The sequence below is a fragment of the Rattus norvegicus genome, chromosome X (assembly GCF_021556685.1).
Source record: "Rattus norvegicus strain SHRSP/BbbUtx chromosome X, alternate assembly SHRSP_T2T, whole genome shotgun sequence".
Taxonomy (NCBI): domain Eukaryota; kingdom Metazoa; phylum Chordata; class Mammalia; order Rodentia; family Muridae; genus Rattus; species Rattus norvegicus.
This window is the reverse complement of record NC_141554.1, coordinates 62675020-62696605: the sequence shown is the minus strand read 5'-3', so window position 1 is coordinate 62696605 and position 21586 is coordinate 62675020. Positions and strand designations below refer to the sequence as shown.

The window sequence follows — 21586 nt, the reverse complement described above, 5'->3', positions numbered from 1 at the left end:
TGTAAGGCAAAGGACACTGTGGTTAGAACAAAACGGCAACCAACAGATTGGGAAAAGATCTTTACCAATCCTGCAACTGATAGTGGGCTTATATCCAAAATATACAAAGAACTCAAGAAGTTATACCGGAGGGAGACAAATAACCCTATTAAAAAATTGAGTTCACAGCTAAACAAAGAATTCACAGCTGAGGAATTCTGAATGGTTGTGAAACACCTAAAGAAATGTTCAACATCTTTAGTCATAAGGGAAATGCAAATCAAAATAATCCTGAGATTTCACCTCACACCAGTTAGAATGGCTGAGATCAAAAACTCAGGTGACAGCAAATGCTGGCAAGGATGTGGAGAATGAGAAACACTACTCCATTTTTGGTGGGATTGCAGACTGGTACAACCATTCTGGAAATCAGTCTGGAGGTTTCTCACAAAATTGGACATTGAACTACCTGAGGACCCAGCTATACCTCTCTTGGGCATATACCGAAAAGATGCCCCAACATATAACAAAGACACGTGCTCCACTATGTTCATAACAATAAATACTTTTTCAGCCAAGTTCATTGCTGCTCTATTTACAAATACTAGGATATAGACAAAATCTCAATGTCCAGCAACTGATAAATGGATAATGAATTTATGGTGCATATATATAATAAAATTTTATTCAACCATGATGAGAAAGGAAATCATGAAATTTGGAGGTAAATGGATGGAACTGGAAAATGTAATACCGAATGAGGTAAACCAGATCCAGAAAAAATGGTATATGTATTTATTTATTATTATCACAATAATAATTACACATTTAGATGTTATGAGATGCTCACAGAAAGAGCCTGGAGCTCTAGCATACAAAATTTGCTCTTTGTTCCCTCAGGTCTTGCATTTTTTAAATAGCAATATTTATTTTTCATGTCTATACCAGGGCATAAATATTGAATGTGAAACAGTAAACATTTCTGGTTATAAGTATTCAAATCAAGAGAAATCAGTAATTGGTTTAGACTCAGCACATCATATCCTAGAATAAACATTGTTGATCATCAACAATAGATATTTAAGTTTTCGTGGTACTATTTGGTTGTTCCTCAAGAAAAAAATTAACATGTTTTGCATGTAGGGTAGAATTAAACTGTTCTGTGGTCAGATCAGGAATTCTAATCACAAAGGAAAAAAAAAAACTACTGGCTAAAATATCCTCCAATCTAGATCATTTCCCATGTTATCTATCATGTGATAGTAAATTACTAACCTGACCAAAAATTTAGAAAATTAGAAGTGTAATTATAAGCAGAGTTTTTAATAGAGGATGAAATGACTAAGTATAGTCATGTGGTGTGTGTGTGTGTGTGTGTAATGAACACCATGTCAAGACACAAATATTTCCCACTATTGATCACAGACTTTAAGTCATATAATGATTCTTAACTTTTAACACTTTACTGAAAGGAATAAGAAATGTTTAGATGAATGTCTGTTTGTTGTACAGGAATAAAAAAGCCATGATATAGTTGCAATATTGTCAGGGTGACACAGAGTAAAGGATGGATTGTAGAGCTTCTAGGAATATCTCAAAGGGGTAAAGAAATCAATCTTAAGTGGCTTACCGCAGCCAAATACTGGATATTTCAAGAATCAAAGTAAATATTGAAACAACAAATTATATTTTTAGAAGAGAATATACATCCATGAACTTTTAATTGAATAAATATATAAATTAAAATATAAAATGTGCTTTTGTAAATAAAGAATATAATGGAAGAATAGTGTCACTATTTGGAAGCCATTGTAGTGAGATAGAAGCTGGCTCCCTGCAGTAAACAAGGACAAGAATATGGCAGGCCATAAGTTGCAAGTAGAAAAAGACCTTATCATGGATAAAGAAGTGTCTTAGCAGTTAAGAGCACTTTATACACTTCTAGAGCAACTGCATTTCACAGCACTCACTTTAGGGAGCACATAACTGCCTATAGCTCCAGTTCTAGGAATGCATGATGTGTTTTCCTGGACTGTGCACACACAATATTCATATTCACATACCCACACCGAGACATGCCCATGCAAACTAAAATAAAAATTTATCTTTAAACAATGAAGACAGCAAGACAGCAACTCAATAAATAGCCTACAAACTAAGTAAAATTAGTTGGGTAAGAGAGAATTTTAAGTGACAATGACAAGTGACAGATCCTCTGATTACATGAGAAACCATGATCATTATTATTTTGGTCGGGATAAAAATATATAGGTCACTTATTAGCTAAATCTGCCTCTGATGACCTAGTAAATACTATCTCAGTGTCCCTCCAACTATTGGCATAAATCTTCTAACAAGCTAATAAATAAGGCAATACAACAGTGTTCTTTTCCTTCTACTTTCCCAGTAACTTGTCGTTTTTCCTTAGTAAATTACTTATGCTCACCCACTCCTTGTCCTCGCTTTCTTTTTGTTATTTTGGTAGAGACAAAGAACTTGTAAAATATTGGTTCTGGGTGGCTTTGATGATTATTGATTATCAGGCAGTTTAAATCACTGAATTAAGGGGTTGGGGATTTAGCTCAGTGGTAGAGCGCTTGCCTAGCAAGCACAAGGCCCTGGGTTTGGTCCCCAGCTCTGAAAAAAAAAAAAAAAGAAATCACTGAATTAAGCTCACCAAGACTTGAGAAGTGCTCTATTGCTCTCTAAAAACCCAATAGCAAAAGTTATTTTAGTCAAAACTTATCAGTGACTGTTAAAATCCGTGGTTGAAACCTTGATGAGAAAAAAATAGTTACACAGTCTTTAAATTATTCACTAATTTAAAAAATCTACCTTATAGTAAAATTCCCAGCAATATCACCTTTACTAAGTAAACTCTCAGCCAAACATGGTTAATAAGCATGCCTATAATACCAGCATTTACAAAATAGAGACAGGAGAGGCAGGAGTCTAAAGACAGCTCCTACAGAACAATTTCCAGGCATGCCTGGGATCCACACTGTCTTGTTAAAGAAGAAAATCAAAATCAAGCAAAAACAAATCTCCAAAATGTAAATGTGAATTTTCTCATTACTGCATGAAGTATATATCACATGATTTGTACAAACATCCTATTGAGAAAATCAATTGAATAACAGTCTATAAAACAAATTTTACTTTTAAAAACATCTCAATATTCTCAAAATAAAATGTAAAATACTCTTTCATATTAGTTATTCCAGATTGGAGATACACACACATGCACGCACACACACACACACACACACACACACACACACACACACACACATATATATATATATATATATATATATATATATATACTCATTGTAATCATAATCATGAATTGCTTCTTTCTCTTTCTTTTTTTATTGGATATTTTATGTATTTGCATTTCAACTGTTATCCTCTTTCCCAGTTCCCCCCTCTACTATCCCTTCCCCCTGATTCTATGTGGATATTCCCCCTCCCACCCACCAGCTCCCACCTCCCTGCCCTGGCATTCCCTTACACTGGCGAATGGAGCCTTCCCAGGACTAAGGGTTTCTCCTCCTATTGAGGCCAGACAATACCATCTTCTGCTTCATATTCAGCTGGAGCCGTGAGCCACTACAAGTGTACTCTCTTTGGTTAGTGGATTAGTTCCTGAGAACTCTGGGGGTTCTGGCTGGTTGATATTGTTGTTCTTACTATGGGGTTTCAAACCCCTTCAACTCCTTCAGTTCTTCTCCTAGCTTCTCCATTAGTGTCCCTGTGCTCATTCCAAATAGTTGGCTGCAAGCATCCGCATCTGTATTTGTCATTCTCTGGCCAAGTCTCTCAGGAGATGATATATCAGGCTCCTGCCAGCATGGACTTCTTGGCATCTGCAATAGTGTCTAGGTATGGTGTCTGTATATGGGCAGGATGCCTAGGAGGGGCAGTCTCTGGATGACCTTTCCTTCTGCCTCTTCTTCATACTTTGTCTCTGTAGTTCATTTAAACAGGAGCAATCCTGGGTTAAAATTTTGGAGATGAGTGTGTGGCCCCATTTTTTAACAGGGGGCCTTGCCTAATCTCTGGATATGGTCTCTACAGGATCTCCTAACGCTCTGTTCGGTATTTCAGCTAATTTCATCTCTGTTGGGTCCTGGGATCCTCTCACTTTCCTGGCAACTGGAACATTCTGATGGCTACCATAAGTTACATTCTTTCATCAAATATTTAATATATATATATATATATATACATATATATATATATATATTCCAGATAATGACATAAAAAAATCCAGCTTCTGAAAATTCAATCCTTATTTTTTTCTGGTTATTCTTTTGTATTTAATATTGGTCAAAATTAATCTCTTAAAATATCCCATTATGTGAATTTTATAGTACTAGTACTGAATTGTGAGACATGGTGTATGCAGGTGATTCTGGAGAAAATGTTTTCTTCTCATGTAGCAGGTCTCTTTGGTCTATATGTTTCTTACCTAATAAATACCATCTTTCTAGTTTGTTGGCTATATTACTATCATATAAATTCAGAAGTCCTAAATTTAAATTTATATTTCAAGGAAATCTTTCTTCAACCTTTTAACTGAGTTCTTAGTGAAGGTCCCTATTTTAATCTCACATTGGTATCTTATACTATATTCATTCAAAAACATAACTATTATATTTTTTGGAAAACCAGTTGCTGCTACTGAGTACCTACATTTATTTATTATTTAGCTACCAATCTAATATACTGCAGCATCCCACGCAGATTCTAACGTATTCTGTATTGGGTCTATCTTTACTTTCTTTTCTTATTTTTTAAATTATTTATGTATATATGTGACTACACTGTCGCTGTCTTCAGACACACCAGAAGAGGGCATCAGATCCCATTACAAATGGTTGTGAGCCACCAGGTGTTTGCTGAGAATTGAACTAAGGACCTCTGGAAGAGCAGTCAGTGCTCTTAACCACTGAGCCATCTCTCCAGCCTGAAACTATCTCAGTATCTCTAGCATTTAGTCAAACTGACATATGTTCTCTCAGCAGTCATTTCCTTTTCTTATAGTCAGCATCAAGACTGTAGTAGTGAATATGAAACTTAGTCACCCTATTTATACTATTTTTAATGAGCAAATGATAAGTCCAATTTGCTCAATCATAAGAAATTACCTTTTCAAACCACCATCATTGTCATTGTATTTAAAATTTAAGTTTTGGGACTTCAAAAAAAATTCTGGGTCAGAAGAATAACTCAGTATAAATGTGCATATCTTGATCTCAGTTTGTAGTATATGCTTCTGTGTGTGCTCACACACCAATATATATGCTAATACACAGAGAAATTCTGATTTGAACATGTCCTATTTTTTAATTGGATTTTTTTTTATTATCATTTCAAATGTTCTGTCCTTTCTTGGTTTCCCTTCTGGAAACCCCCTATTGCATCAGCCCTATCCGTGCTTCTATGAGGGTGCTCCCCCACCAACCCAAACACTCTTGCCTCCCTGCTCTGACATTCTCCTACACTGAGGCATCAGTCTTCCCAGGACTAAGGGCCTCTCCTCTCATTGATGTCTGACAAAGCCATCCTCTGATACATATGTGTCTGGAGCCATGGATCCCTCCAAGTATACTTGTTAGTTGGTAGTTTAGTCTTAGAGCTTGTTTCTGGATATTACAGATTTTAAATAATACGTACTGTTGAAATCACCCATATATTTATATATACACATACATACACATACACACACTCATATACATATACATATGCATATATATTTATCATTATTTTCTTATGATTTTGGGGGAAAAATCTTGGAGTATTCCTCATGTTTTCTTTTCTATGTAAGTACTTGGAAATGTAAAGCCTGTTTTTGACTTTGTTTAAAAATGGATATTAAATTACTGTTATTTGCTGTACTATTTCTATCATAGTTACTGTTCAATTGTGACAAAATACCAGGGCCAAAAGTGACTTTTGGAAGAAAGAGTTCATTTTGTTTTATACTTACAGAGGCATAAGATACCATCATGGATGGAAGGCATGATAGCAAATAACAGACACAATGGCAAGAACAGTCAGGTGACAGATCATGTTCTCAATCATAAACATGGAAAGACGGGGACATAGAGACAGAGAAAAAGCCAGAGACAAAGAGACAGAGACACACAGAGAGCATAGAGAGACCTGGACATAGAGGGGGTCTATAAAATTTCTAATTCTACCCATAATAATGTATTTCTTCCAGCAAAGATGACTCCCTCTTCACTTACCTAAACTGCAGTACCAACTGAGCACCAAGTGATCAAATACTTGAGTTTTTGGAGCATATTTTCATCCAAACCACTATACTTCCCAAAATAAGTCAGTTTTGTTGGTTTTATCTTTCTATTTTTTCTTTTCATGTGTTTGGATAATGTGTGGTATGTGTGTTTGTCCATTTATTATCTTGTGCATGGATGTGCATGTTCATATGCATTTGTGTGTATAGGCCTAAGATTCATGTCTATAATTTTCCATGATCCCACTTCCACTGTAGGAATGAGTAAAGTCCTAAGTGTATGTGTATTGTTTAGGCATTATCATGTCAAAGACCAATGCTTCATCCCCAGGGTAGTGGCAAGCATTCTTGAGGCTCAGAGGGATGGTAAAGCCTACATAGGGACCCACTGTGAATGTTAACAGGGTGTGCAGAAAATGGACACAGTAGCTTTCTTCACTGAGTGTTTACTGCCTGAAGACTGCTGACTTACAAATACTATTCTTACCCAGATTAGGTAAACCAACCTCCTTGTTTTGTTATACATAATAGTCCTGTTTATCTATATTTAATAATCCCACCTTCTAGATTCAACCACATGCAATAACCAAACCTCTCTGTACAGTTATATATAATTAACACTGACATTTTGGGTCCTATATTTTTCTATCCAAGAGTCTATCTCACATGATCCCAGTTTGTGTTTGTCTGTATGTCTGTCTTTCTTCAGTCCTTCACTATCCCAATTTGGTCAAACTTTGGAGCTTATTCCTTTATCTTTTAGATAGCATTAAGTTCTGTGAAAGAAACACAGAAACCCCTGACATATCTAGTCTCTGTAGCCAGCTAGCTACAGAGATTTTTAGTTTCGCCTTATGGGGCTGGTTTATAGACAAGTAAGTCACCATGCCCCCCTATTATTTACATAAGTTTGGAGTATAAAAATTCTGGTTTTTTTGTGTTGTGAGTACTTTAAACACATAACCATCTCCCCAGTCCAAAAATTTATTCTCTTTTAAAGTATTGCCATCTATCACATGTAATCATTTTAAGTGCAGATAGAGGCATTCTGTACATGAACTACAATGTGGTAGTTTGTATTAGGGTTTAAATCTCAGCCTGTGCCTGGATAAAGCATACCAAGCCAACACGGTTCCACGTAGAAAGATTTAATGAGAGAAGAGTGGAAGAAGGTAGTAACAAAGAAGGCCGGCCATGGGTACATGGAGGAAAGGGGGTGATAGATAGAAGGGACAGGAAAGGGGACAAGAGCAGTGAAGAAGAAAGAGCAATAAAGAGGGAGAGGAGGGTGCAAACATCCCCTTATATAGTGTCAGGCACAGCTGGTTTTTGCCAGGCAACTGTGGAGTGGAACATACCTGGCTGTTCCCAGGTAGCTGTGGGGGTGGGGCTTAGACAGAATACCAACAGTTTGTATAATTGGTATACACTGGAAATTGAATATAACATTTGTTGCATTACACACAGCCACATTTACAGTAAGAATAATAAGCCCAAACAGAAGGGAATAAGGAATCAGGAATCTTTCTAGTGGGAAGTAAAAGAACAAGATCTGAAAGCACAATGATCAAAAACTTAAGTTATATTGTTTCACATTGCTTATTCCTCTTGTTAATTACAGTTGATACAGATAAATCATTGAAAGTCAACTAAAAAAGCATCACAGTAAATAATTTGCAGAATATTCTATAATTTTATAGAGTCTGGAGAAATCTTTGCTAAATATTTAGTAACAGAATACGGCACTTTTGAAATTTGTAAAGTCAGACACATTTCTATATAAATTATTGTATTGAAATAAATTAGAAACTAAATCAAGTTTTATTTTTAAATAATATAGTAGATTAGGTTTAGTAGTACATGAATCTACTCCTGGCACTCAAAACACTGAGTCTGGAGAATCACAATTTTGATACTACTCTGAGCTATATGGCAAGATTGCTATCTCTAAAAGCAAAAAAAAAAATCCATCTTAAGAAAGGTTTAAAAACTGATAATACAAAAGAACACTGAGAAAAATAACACAATAGCAGGGTTGCAAAGCATGACATTTGTTAGTTTTGGTACATGCATATGTTCTACAAATTTATCTGCGGTAGCTTAACAGAACAGGCTAAGTTTTATGTGTGGGTTAAGTAGCACATAGCAATTTGTGACAAAGAGACAGGCAAAGAGAGAAAATGCATTTCAACTCATGCAAAATGCTGAGGTTTGAATGAGCAATGCATATTTAATGGCTGGTGAGAAACTGAATATATTATCAATTTCCTTTTATGCTATCTATTGTTCTCAGAAGTATGTTTTGCCCAATATCATTTCACTTGCACGAACCCATTAATAGTTGGAAACCCTATTAGTAAACAAATTATCTCAGATAATCTGAGAAGCAGATGCTGTGTTTGATTATATCTACAGAGAATCAGCTCCTCTCATAATTGCCTCAGGTGATATCTGATGAGATTCTTAGGATTCCTTAGTATCACTCTAGTATAGATTGAAATTCACTCCTGTGGGTCACTTGGCTGACCAATTTGTATTCAGACTTAAATTTGAAAAAATGAGAGTAAATTTCACTTTTCTGGGACTGTCATAAAGAAATCCTATGTTGAGACACCAAGCAATAATTTTAATCACCTGTAGATTACAGTAGCTTTTTTCTCATGATTTATGATGTGGCAAATTAGATCTCATCCTCACACTCAGAAACCAAGAAAAGTGAAATTACCTTCTAGATTTCTTATAGCACACTGTAAACAAAGGTTACTAGAAAAAAATCATTTATTACCTCTAAACTCTAAAAGGAGAAAAGATTTATTTCATTCACATTTCATATTTTCTTGGCCAAGTAAATGACCATAGTTTTTCTACACCTAATCAATGTAACGAAAATATAATCTTAACATGTAATTCAAAATAGGAATATATATATATATATATATATATATATATCAGAATGTATTAATGGTATCTACACTGTCTGTATTAACACTTCTCATAATAAAATTTCATGTCAATTACAAGTATATTTAATTGATACAAAAATGAATTTTGAATGTGGATATTGAAGAGGATGGTCTTTCACATATTTGAAAGATGAGCTTCAGAAGTTGACAAATGCCTGGAAAGATACCTTCGCCTGACTAAGAATTTTAACCAGTGAGATGGAGATATGTGAGAATATGACTGAATGAAAAAAGATTCAATTAAAGGAATTTAGTTCCAGTAGAAGAAAAATAATAAGGAAGAGCTAGACCCAGAGGTGTCCATTGCAACACAAGGGCCCCATTATGGCTGCCCTTTATCAACTTGAGATACTAGAGAAATTAAACTGAAGTTAAATTCACAAAAAGCTGTCCTTTCCAGCATCTTCATTTTATCGATCCGGCATCTGCATCATAGAATATACCATCTAACACTTGGATATTGAATTATCCATGCATTACACTCATATATTTTCATGATATGTCCTGTCAGCAGTGAAGGACCGAGACACAGCGCCACATTTTCTTTATCAACAGCCTGAGAAGTTTTTTTTAATCTGTTGGGGAACTTGGGCAAAACAGGATTCATGACTTTGACAGAGAGAAGAATTTCAGAACTTCTGAGTTTGATGTAGGAGATTTCACTTAAGATTAATGTAAGCACTGGGGTTGGGAGGAAGATGGGAAATCAAGAAGGTAGTGCATAATAAAATTTGGGAATGGTAGAGTTTCAGGAAGTAAGACCTATTCAACTGGAGATATATGCTTCTGAAGGAACAGTCATAATTAGTTGTCTTAGCATTAGGTGTATATACAACTTTGGCAGTACTTGTTACATCTCAAATTATAAGGTACTGGAGAGGTGGTTCAATAGTTAAGAGTAGTTGCTTCTCTTACAGATGAATTGGGTTTATTTCTGAGTACCCGTGTTGGGTAGTTCACAAGTGTCTCTAACTTCAGTTCCAAAAGAATCTTATAGCTTTGTCTGGTCTCCATGGACACCTGCTTTTGCATGGTGCAAGAATAGACAGGGCAGGTATCTGTACACATATATACCTACCATAAAAAGAAATGAATCTTTAAATCTAAAGAGATGGCTCAGAGTTTAAGATCACATCCTGCTCTTGCAGAAAATCTTAGTTAACCTCCCACCATCCACAGAGTCTCTCATTAACATCTATAAATCCAGTTCTAGAGATTCTGACTCCTTCTACCTTCTACAGGTACTTAATGCATGCGATATACATACGTACATAAATGTAAGCATAACCCATATGCATAAAATCAATTAAATCCTAGACACAACAACATAATGTCCCTACGAATTTTTCCTTTTTCATATCTTTTGATAGACAGATGAGGTCTATTCAAGAATATTCTGAGCAGAATTATAGAATGATAGTTTGATACCATGAGACATTTGTACAAGGAGTCTAGTGCATGTATTTTTCTTCTAAGATTATCAGATCATTTTACATTTATTCCTTTCTTAAGTCATTGTTAAGTATACTATAATTCTTACTTCAATTCTAAGCTTAGTACAATTTAGTATCTCGGTTTAAGGCTTCATCCAGATTCCTGAATAAGGGCTCCTTCTCTCCTATTTTATGTCCCTGTAAGTGTCATTATATGTTCTCCAGAAAATACATATTTTTCTATGTGTCTGTCTGTGTGGAAGGGCATTTGCATACCTACACAGATAGCAAAGTTAAGCAAGCATAACAAACTGCAGAGATAATGTAATAAATGGCTAGTTGAAAGTTTAAACAAATTGCTTTTTGTACTTCTTAACAGAATGTAGATGTTGCATTTTCAGGAGACACATGAGAAGCTTTAGCTAGACTGAAGTCTCTATCCTCTCTTGAAGCCTATATCTCTCACCTGCTGTAACTTCTGTGTTCTACATTTTATCATGCTCTGCTAGTTGCTTTAGGCTATCAGAAAGGTTAATTGTGGTAATTTATCACTGTCCCTCTGCTTGCAGTTGCTTCCATTTCACTCCTTAAAATCTCTCTTCCTGGGTACAGGATTAATCAACTGTAGTACTAGGTCAATCAATGTTACTACTTCTTTTCCTAATTGCTATTGCACTCATCTCTGTGATACTGGAACTGCCAGTGACATTAACTATACACCTCTCCTCTATTACAATTCTCAGTTGTGCCTGTATTTTCCTGATGACTCTATTTTATTTCTATTTCAGGCCTCGTTTAACCTGGGTTGAAATTCATTTAGTATTATTTTAAAAAAAAGTGTTCTCCATCATTTATATACTAACAAGTTTACAAAAATTCGCTGAAAAACAGTTTTATCACATGCAGTTCTCTTTTTGGGAATTTAAAAATAGAATATATTTAGTCCCAGTCTAATACTTTTCGTATATCTTTGGAGTACCAGTTCCAAAATGTACACCCACCATGTAACTATCCTGACAGATATGAAAATATTTTACAGAAATATTCATGAACCTTCCTTATATTATCAGAAAATATAAACAAAGCATCCTAATGAATTGGAATTTCTCCCAGGTATCTCATAAAGGCAGAAGGAAATAACTGAAGCCTGGTATCAGTCAGAGGATTGCTTTGCACCCGGATAGAGAATTCTTACAGCTTTAAGAAGTCTCAGTCCACTTTTCAGAAGAGATTCGAGCCCAATCAGTGGAGGAATGAACCAGTTCTTGATTGTTATTACTAAATTATGAGTATCCATGTCTCTTTATATAAAAATAAACCTCATATCAGGATCCTGAAAGATAAACCAGAGTACGAATATTGGTCACTGGACTTAGCTGTCTCTCTTCCCATGTAAATACACTGAATAAATGTATTTTCTTTATACTCTTACTTGTTTCTTGAATTGGCTTATTAGGTCTGGGTGGCCAAATATGGTGTAGTAGCCTGACAGATAAAAAAATTTTGCCCTATTAAATCTCATCTTATTAGAAATCCATTTTTTCATTGTTGCAAATATTTAGATTTATGTGTAAATTATTTAAGTACTGAATTGTATTGAATTGAAAGCAACTATATTCACCACTATACCATGTACACTAATTGTACTCAATGGGAAATGCTTATAAATCTCCTCCTCCTGGGCAAAGAGGTCAGGGGGAGGGAGGGGAAGAGAGGGAGAGGGAGAAGGAGAATATAGATTATCTAGGACTAGAGTGAACAAAGCAACACTGATTCATGTTTTTGTATGACAGTAAATAAACAGCAATCCCCCAGTTTGTGCACAAGATAACATCTTGTATTATGAAGTGTTAAAAATGAACTGTATTTTAAATCACTTCATTGTTAGTGAGAGTTCTGGGAAAACTTCATCTTTCACAAAATGTTCCTCAGGGCTATTTAGCTGATTAGACCTTCAATGATTATGATTTTGAAAGGGTAAAATGTTTTAGGAGTAGTCAAATTACAATTTACATGTTCTTATCTTTAGCCCCCTACATAGCTGTTCCTTACTCACCTCTGTGTATCACCTAAGATACTAAGACTAATAGGAAAGAAAACTTTTGAAATGTATTAATTTTCTAAAATCCTATTTTCCACCAACCAGAAAACTTACAATATCATCACATATTATGTGTCTGAGGTCTGTAGCAGTCTATCCATTTTACTTTAATATATCTACTTAATATTTCCACCATTGTATTTGAAAAATGTCTTGACTTATGATGCTATGTATTATGCAACTATTTTGTTCTTTACTATGTTACTTTATAAAACTGCTTTCACATTAGAACATGAAATTTTGGAAACCTAAATGTGTGTTCCCAACCCATGGATACTCATTATTGACTTCAGAATAAACTATCTTTTCCATCCTTTCAAATGAGAGTTCTGTTTTTGTATTGTGATCCAAATAAACCGAACAATGGATCAAATAAAACCACCAATATTTACTTTTTATGTAAGTCTTTTCCAATGTAATGATTTCTTTACTTTTATATTCTTCTTTTTTTATTAACTTGAGTATTTCTTATATACATTTCGAGTATTCTTCTTAAGTATAGACTCTCATGTGATGAACACATGGTTCAAAAAAGAAACAAAGATTGCTCTATGAAAAATATCATGAATTCATAAACCCATGAAATACAAATCTGCTAAAAATTTATCAGTTAACTTCAACTGAAGCTACATACTTACAAGACCACACTGAATCATCCTTGATTGTAATAAACAAGTTGGAGGAAAACCAGACCATATAGCAATGATGCATGAATGTGATGTACTAAATTTATATACTAAAATCATTCTAGAAAGCACTTTTTAAAAATATCCTCTGCCTTTACAGTTTAGTGTTTTCAAAGATCCATATCACAACATATTGTGAATTAGGAGACTTTGTTGATACTTGTTTTTTAAAGTGGAATTTTATCAAAATTTTATTTTACACATATAACTTTTTGCCTGCCTCCACACTGTACATCATGTGTGTGGAATATCACAGAGTCCAGATTGTATGCTGGTGAGCCTCCATATGCTAGCTGAGAAACAAACCTAGGTCCTCAAGCAAGAACAGTTAAGTATTCTTAAACATTGAGCCATCTCTCTAGACCCGACTAAAGGACACTTCAGATGATGAAGTTCAAAACCATGACTATATCAGGATGTTTAGCTTCAATTTAATTTTAGAATACCTATCAAATACGCACTGCAACACAGAGGATTTCTAGTCAATGCCTGTAGATAATGAGACATAGTGGGTGGCACATGAGCCATTATATTGCTGAAACAGTATTTCATCTGCTAAAGCTGCTTAAAGGAACGATAACCTTCTATTAGGTAGATGTTTCTCATAACCAAGAAAAATTTCAAGTAAAGATAGCAACAGTACCGCAGCTATATGTATGTTCCTAAACAGGCAATCTGGACAACAAAAGTATTAGGTCTTATCATCAAAGAGACTAGCAAACAATGGAAGATGCAGTTCTGTATACAAGAATATGTGAGAAATTTAAAATGATTTTTAGGCATTAGTGAAAGAATGGAAACTAAGAAATGACTGAGATGATACAACACTTCATAAAAACTGTAAAAATTAAGTTAATTTGAGACTAAACGTATGATTTTTTTCACATACAGAAAATCATTGTAAAGACAAGCAGTACTGATGCAAACGTCAAAATTACTGAATGAATATATAGAGTCTATTGGTGAATGAGACCGAGATATATTTTGAAGAGTTAAAACTGAAAATCTTTTCTTACTAAGCAGTCAGACTTTATCATGCCCAGATTTCTGAATACCTTATTGAATGGAGTATAACAGTTTCTACCAATATTATCCAGTGAAGAGTGACTACACAAATAGTACACAGAAATAAACATAGCATAAAAGCATCTACAGCTACAGATAGTCAGACCAGAAGAAAATGTAAGGCCCCATGACTGCAATAAAAATTCATCTATTCTGTCTTGTATTCACACACACACACACACACACACACACACACACACACACATATATATGTATTAATGCCCACTATGTGTGTGTGTATAGCTAAATTCTCTCCTCCTTTAATCCTGTAGTAAATCATTCATTGAATTAAAGAAAACTATTTACCTTAGTCTGAAAATCTAATTAAGCAAGATATTCCCACTATATGACTAATATGAAGTGGTTACATTTTCTGTTTGTGAAAAAAATCTATTGTTGATCACATCGTGTTGAAAGTATTTTCATGATATATACTGCCATTAATGCCAATCAAAAATAATGGCTTATATAAATCTTCCTAAATAATATATAAAATAGATTAGTTTATATTTAGTTGATTATAATTCAATATATACTGATGAAATATATTAATAGAATACATACTATTAATATATTATGCTGTTTATTGTACTAATAATATATTATATAATATATAAAAACCACCTTGAATTGTTCATAACCTTACTAATGCTGTGACTCTTTAGTAGAGTTTATCATGTTATGCTGAGCCTCAACCATAATATTTTTTGCTCTTTCATAACTGTGATTTTCTATTATGAATTGTAATGCAAAATATAATATTCAAGATATCATATAGGTGACTTCCAAAGTCTGGGTTGCTACACATAGATTGAGAATTGCTGCAAGCATTGCAGCAAGTGTATGAAACTTTCTTTAGGAAAGATAACTTGAAAGAAATGGTATGTAGCTCATCTGTTAAGAGCACTTGTTGCTCTTATACAGGAAATGGGCTTGTCTTTATCATGCAAATGATGGCCCACAACTGTCTCTGTACTTCCAGTCCTAGGAATTTCTATGATTTCCATGGGCATGCACATAGTACATGCCTTTGCATTCATTACTCGGGGGTTCCCTGACAAGACTGCACTATTTGTGGATCAGTAAAGGGCACAAAGAAACACCACTATGGAGATGCTTTCAGTGAACACCATCTGTTTTGTTTCCTGTGAGCAATAACTTATATAATGCACGTTGTTTTGTTTTTACTATTACCTCAGATTTTACAGTGAGCTCATATAACCAGGGTCTTCCCTTACCTTTTCTTCTTATTATTGCAGCAGTAACTGGAGTCAAACAGCAAAATTCCTTGAGACCTAGAAAAACTTATATGTTAGTTTCACACGAATCATAGCAATGTTGAATGCCAATATTACACATTCTTTGAAATTAATGTAACCTTTTGTAGAAGGTGGTTATGATGCTAAGGTCATGTTCTCAATTGGTTCTTGATTTGTCAGTAAAGAAAGCCATGGGCTAATTGTTAAGTGGAAGAGACAGGCAGGACATCCAGATCCCTGGAGTCAGAGAGAGGGACACAAGGGAAGAGGACAGAGTTCATCATGTGTTGTAGAGTGGAGAACCAGCAACCATGTGAGATCTCATGGCAGAGTGGTAACACAGGCTGCTCCTACAGGCAGGGAAGTCAAAGGAGTTTAGCAAATGAAGTTTAGGGTAGGTGGAGAAACTGAGATAAGAAACTGATAAGGACATATTTTTTTCCAGTCTGGAGATAGTAGCATCCAGCAATTGTGCCGAGAACGCAAACTATAAAGGAAGAACTTTGTGTTTGTCTTTTATCTGCAAATTCAAGGGAAGCCGGGAGGGGGCTGGTAGAGTGGTCACTTCTGGGATTTAATGGTCGGTAGAGAGAAAAACTACATTCTACAACATTTTAATACTTATAGGATATAATAGTGTACCTGTTTAATTTCTTTCAAAAACATATGGGTGATAAATTATGACATTAAAAGTACTTCAGAACTTATCATATGGTATACAAACTGACTGTCGTATTAAATGCTTATACTTTATATCAACTTATTAACATTTCCTCAAATATTTGATGTATTTTTCTTGTTCTGATACATTGTTTCTACATTCCTAACAGAAAAAGAAACATACCATCAACTCATATTTACCTTATACAAAAATGGCCTTCGTTGATAAGATTTTGTTTCAGAGCTATGTTAATATTTCCATATTCAGTCAAAATATAGTCTAAGGGTAACTCATAAAATTGTATTGAGCCACTATATCCCTGATACTATGATATGAAAATCACAGATATCAAAATCTGCAGGTAGAATTCAGGCTTTAGTAGGATACATGAGCTGTATATAATATCAGATACACCACACAAACAAAACTTGTCCATTAATAGAATGTTTCAGAGTTTCAGTGTTCTAAGGAATGCTGGGACATCTCTTCCAAAAGGGAAAGACAACTATTGCATGTACTTGTTTAACAACTAAAGAGGAAATAGTGCTCTTTGGTGTCTGGGTATATTAAATTTTCAACTTTGAAATATTACTCTGCCTCATTAATTAGTGAGAAAACTGACAGATTTGTGTGGGGATTGGGTCCGACAACATTTGATCAGCAAATTTAGTGGATTATGCTCTCAGTAATTCCATTTGAGCAACACAAGTCAGAAAACCCCATTGCCTAATAAACATCCATTTTAGAAAATGATATAATATGCATTATATCCTACAGCAAGCTTAAATTAGAAGGTCATAATGTAGATCCCTTTGATTTTAGAGCAAAGTCACTCAAAACATCAACAGAAATAACACATCATTTAAACATGTTTCTGGGTTGTGATGTGGAGGTAATTCCTTCAACTGATTTAAATTGCTTCCACTGAAATTAGACTTACCTCTTGTGAAAATGATTATGTAAGACTCCCAAGGTCATAAACTCAGGTGGGTCTGTTAGGAATATCTCATAAGAAAAATGTAGTACAGGAAGGACCAAGGACGTCCAAGATTGAATATCACCCAAAATGTCTGCAACCAAAAATCTGAGGGGTCATCTGAATATTCCTATCAATATCTGATAGAAAGTTATCTCAAGCTGAGTCCTCAGCTTGAGTTATTTATTGAAATAAATAGCTCAAACTGAATACTGAAACTGTTTTTCTTTATTTATTTCTCGGTTTCCAGACAATGTTTCTCTGTGTAGCCCTGCCTATCTTGGAACTCAATCTATAGTACAGGCTGGCTTTGAATTTAGAGATCCACCTGCCTATGCCCCTAGAGTACTGAGATTAAAGGCATACCCTAACATGCATGGTGATAAGCTTGGTTTTAAAGACTTACATCTTTCTTATATACTTTATATGCTTAAGTATAGGTATCTATATCATGTGTAAGCAGTTAAAAGAAGAATGTCAGATCCCCTGGAACTGGAGTTAGATATGGTTGTGAGACATAAGATATAGCAACTGGGAAGAGAATTTGTTACTGAGAAAGAGCAGATTGTGCTGTAAACCCATAAGCCATTTCTCCAGTAACTAAATTTGGTTTTAAAAACAAAGTAAAAATGGACAGTGATTCCATAACAACTTCACACTGGGATAGCCTTGAGTATTTACAGTAAATGACATACACCCAATGGGCAATGGTTCAGATGTTTTACATTATCAACTTAATTGAAGAATCATAGATGTATTTGAGATAAGCGGGTGGAGTGATAGAAGCTTTGAATGACTTGGTATATTGTACAATGTCCCAAAACAGAAAGACTATTGGTATACAGGAACAGAGAAGTTGGATGTGGAAAGTATAGATTGGCATGAGAATGAACAGAAAATGATAAATTTGTTTTGAATGTGTAAGGAAGAGCACATACCATAAAACTATACTCAGATGTTCACATGTATACTGGGTTACAAAATCAGAACATGACAGCAAGATTCTGACACTGGCCATTTCAGACATTGGCATAATATGTCTGAGAAATAAGCAGATATGTTGGCTTAAACTAAGGTGGCACAGGGGTTCATTTAATAAAGCTCAACTAAATATTTTTGCTGCCAAACATCAAAAGTGACAGTTTAAGAGATTAACATGGATCTTTTTCTAAGTAAAGTATTATGAAAACTGTTGACTTGCTTTTCTCAGTCCCATGTCCATCCTTCAGTAATTATCTGCTTTGGTGAAAATATCTATTTCATTTCTTTTAAACAAAATAAAAAATAAGGGAACCCTGTGCTATTGTTTTTTGATAGAAGTTGTTGTAATCTCATTGCAGAGATTTTATTTTTTTTATTTTTTCATACTAGGTATTGTATCTTTGGTGAGAAATAAGAGTTTAAGAACATGTAGTGGAAATCTTTCACAGACATGGTCTTGTACAATAACCACTTTCAGGTAGTCCCTGGTAACACCAGGATCATATTTCAGATCCATACTCCTGACACATCCTTCTATTTACACATTTTATCTGATGTGGCTAGACTGACCCCCAGATGATAGCTTTCATAACCAGGGCCCACCATCTCTATCCAAGACAACAAGCATATTTTTTTTCTTTTCCTGGTGAGCTGGAAGGCTAGTGACTTCTTAGTAGCCATCAAAGAGAGATTCTCTGCCAAGATTGTCCCTAGCCTTAGGTACCATACAAAGTTTTCAATTTCTTTTCACAGACTTGTCCACAGACAAGCTTTAATTGTCAACCTTACAAAGCCTAGAGTCACCTGTTAAGAGAAGCTCTCAAATGAGGAATTTTCCAGATAATACTGGACTGTAGGATAGTCCACTATGGGTGGCATCATCCCCTGGACAGGTTGTCTTACATGGTGTATGACATCTAGTTAAGAATGAACTTGCAAGAAAGCCAGCGATCAGCATTTTTACATGGTTTCTGCTTCAAGATTCTGCTTGTACTCCTGCCTTGATTTCCTTGAATGACTTCCCTGTAACCAAAATTCTGAAACAAATTCTATCCTTCCCTAAGTTGATTTTGGTCACAGTGTTTTATCACAGCATCATAAATTAATGTTGTTAACTCAGTTATTAACAACCATTTCTAATTTTTTAATTCCTTTTTTCCTCTTGGTCCCAGTACTTCCTACAAAATTGAAATAAATAAACCTCTGCAGTTTGCACATATGTTGTTTTTTTGTGGACCAGCTGATAGTAAATATATATAGACACTTTGGAAGGTACAACATTTAAAAAAATCAAGCTCTTTTAGCTTTATATTAGTAATATCAAATGATAGATGGGTAATGCTAACATCTCATTATTATCTGGATTCAAAAATGATATATTTCTTATAGATTATTTCAAAATTTTCATTGTCATTCATGCAGAAAAGCTAAAAATGCCAGGCTGTGATGTGATGAAACTTACTCTTTCTTGTCCTAAAATTTTACTTAGAGGAGGAATTCTGATGGAAGTGCAGGAGGGACATGATAAATAGCAGAAGACTGGAAGTACAGAATGACACAAGTAAATTTACAAAGCATAAAATTCCCAAGTATTTAATATTTATCACACATTTGAATGTATTTTAACCAAGAAGATTAGATCATCCCCAGATGCAGCTATTAGGAGCATACTGTAGGATAGGTCATCAATGCTTTTAATCTGGTAGATGCATCCTTTAAATGAAGTGTATTACAAGTGATGAGATAAGATTAGGGAGAGCCTTAGCATTCATATTAACTTCACCTTAATTCTGAAATACTTACACTTCAATAATACCTAAATATAAACATGCTGTTTTTCCTTCATGGTTAATGGCAATAAAATATTTTCAAGTATACAAATCAGCAATATAGAAAAATATAAAAATAGCTTCAATAATATGTAAGTGTTCCTGTTATTCAAGTGATTTAAAACATTTTTAAGTATTAAATTGAAAGGTGTAGAAGACAAGAAAAAAAAACATTCAAAAACTCAAATGTTGATCTTTCTAGTCCGGGGCATCTGTAAGCTTGAATGCCCAAAATATGAGATATTTTTGTCAGGTTATATTGTTTTCAGGGGTTGGTCAAATAATCTTCAATGTAGTACTTCCCAGAATCAAAGAAAATAAAATGTGAAAATTGAAATGTTTAGTTCTCTAATGTTTTACTTATTAAAAATTCTATCCAAATGTTGATTTATACCAAACATGGCATTTTAATGTTCTAGAAGGATATTAAACTATATGAAAGGAATATATAATGCAAGCATTACTGTTATAAGTATATGTCTAAATTGGAGAAAATACATTAAATTTATTGTTTCAGGTTGGATTCTCTGAGGGCAATTTCTGTTAGAGTTTAGGAAGCAGGTGTTTATTAGGTCAGAGAGATAACTTGAACTGTGATTTAGGAAGCTTTGTGGTAATGGCTTCCCTAGTGTCTCAGAAAGGGCTATAATGACTCTTCTTTTTACCCCTGTTTTGCTCAGTGAAGCACACTGGCTCTTGTCAGAAGGATGTGACATCTGATAAAACAGTTTTCTGTAACTTATTGAGACCCTGCAGAGGCCGGCAGTTGGAAGCTGCTCAAAGACCGAATGCAGAGGTGAAAATTGTTCTTCCTTGAAAGTGGATCTGCATGTCACGTTTCAGACTTTATCAGAATCATATTCTATGCCTCATAGAAATTTCTTTTCTTCATTCATTTGGGGAAAGATCTAGAAAATTCTAATGGTTACCGCTTGCTTTGGAGAAGCTTAGAAGATCAATAAGGGGATCATAGATCCACTATCTCATTTAAATACTCAGTCACAGTTGATACCCAACGTTCTTTTCTAGTTACATTTTGAACAGCACTACCATTTGCTAACACATAAACTTGAATAGTTACTTCTTAGCTTATAAACTGTCTGTCCACTCTGTCTTTCCCATAACAGGGCATTAATTTTTCCTTTTACATTGGGGCAAAGGGATAAAAATAAGCACTCATGTGCAGCACCTGAATTTCACACTTTCTGTTAGTGCTTGTAGTTTAAGTAGGGAGTGCTTCTCTTGTCAAAATGACCTTTTTTCCCTATGTAACATTGTAGTTCAGAGTTGGCAACTTTTGTCCTTTTTTAACAAAAGGGTACCAGGAAGAGTTCAGAATTTCAGAACTAGAGAAAATGCAAGTTCATAAGCTTGTGAGCTTATGCCTC

The 21586-nt window shown here is 34.6% G+C and overlaps 1 protein-coding gene across 2 annotated transcripts in view; it reads right to left on the bottom strand.

Annotated features, from left to right (window-relative positions):
- Positions 1-21586, bottom strand: part of Ppp4r3cl2 (protein phosphatase 4 regulatory subunit 3C like 2) — a 107730-nt gene that overhangs the window by 61366 nt on the left and 24778 nt on the right. Inside the window, 1 exon segment of one of the 2 annotated variants that reach the window (NM_001446985.1) lies at positions 15731-15787. The exons of the other annotated variant lie outside the window; for it this stretch is intronic. The gene's annotated coding sequence lies outside the window, so the exon portion shown is untranslated. 2 annotated transcript variants of the gene reach the window in all.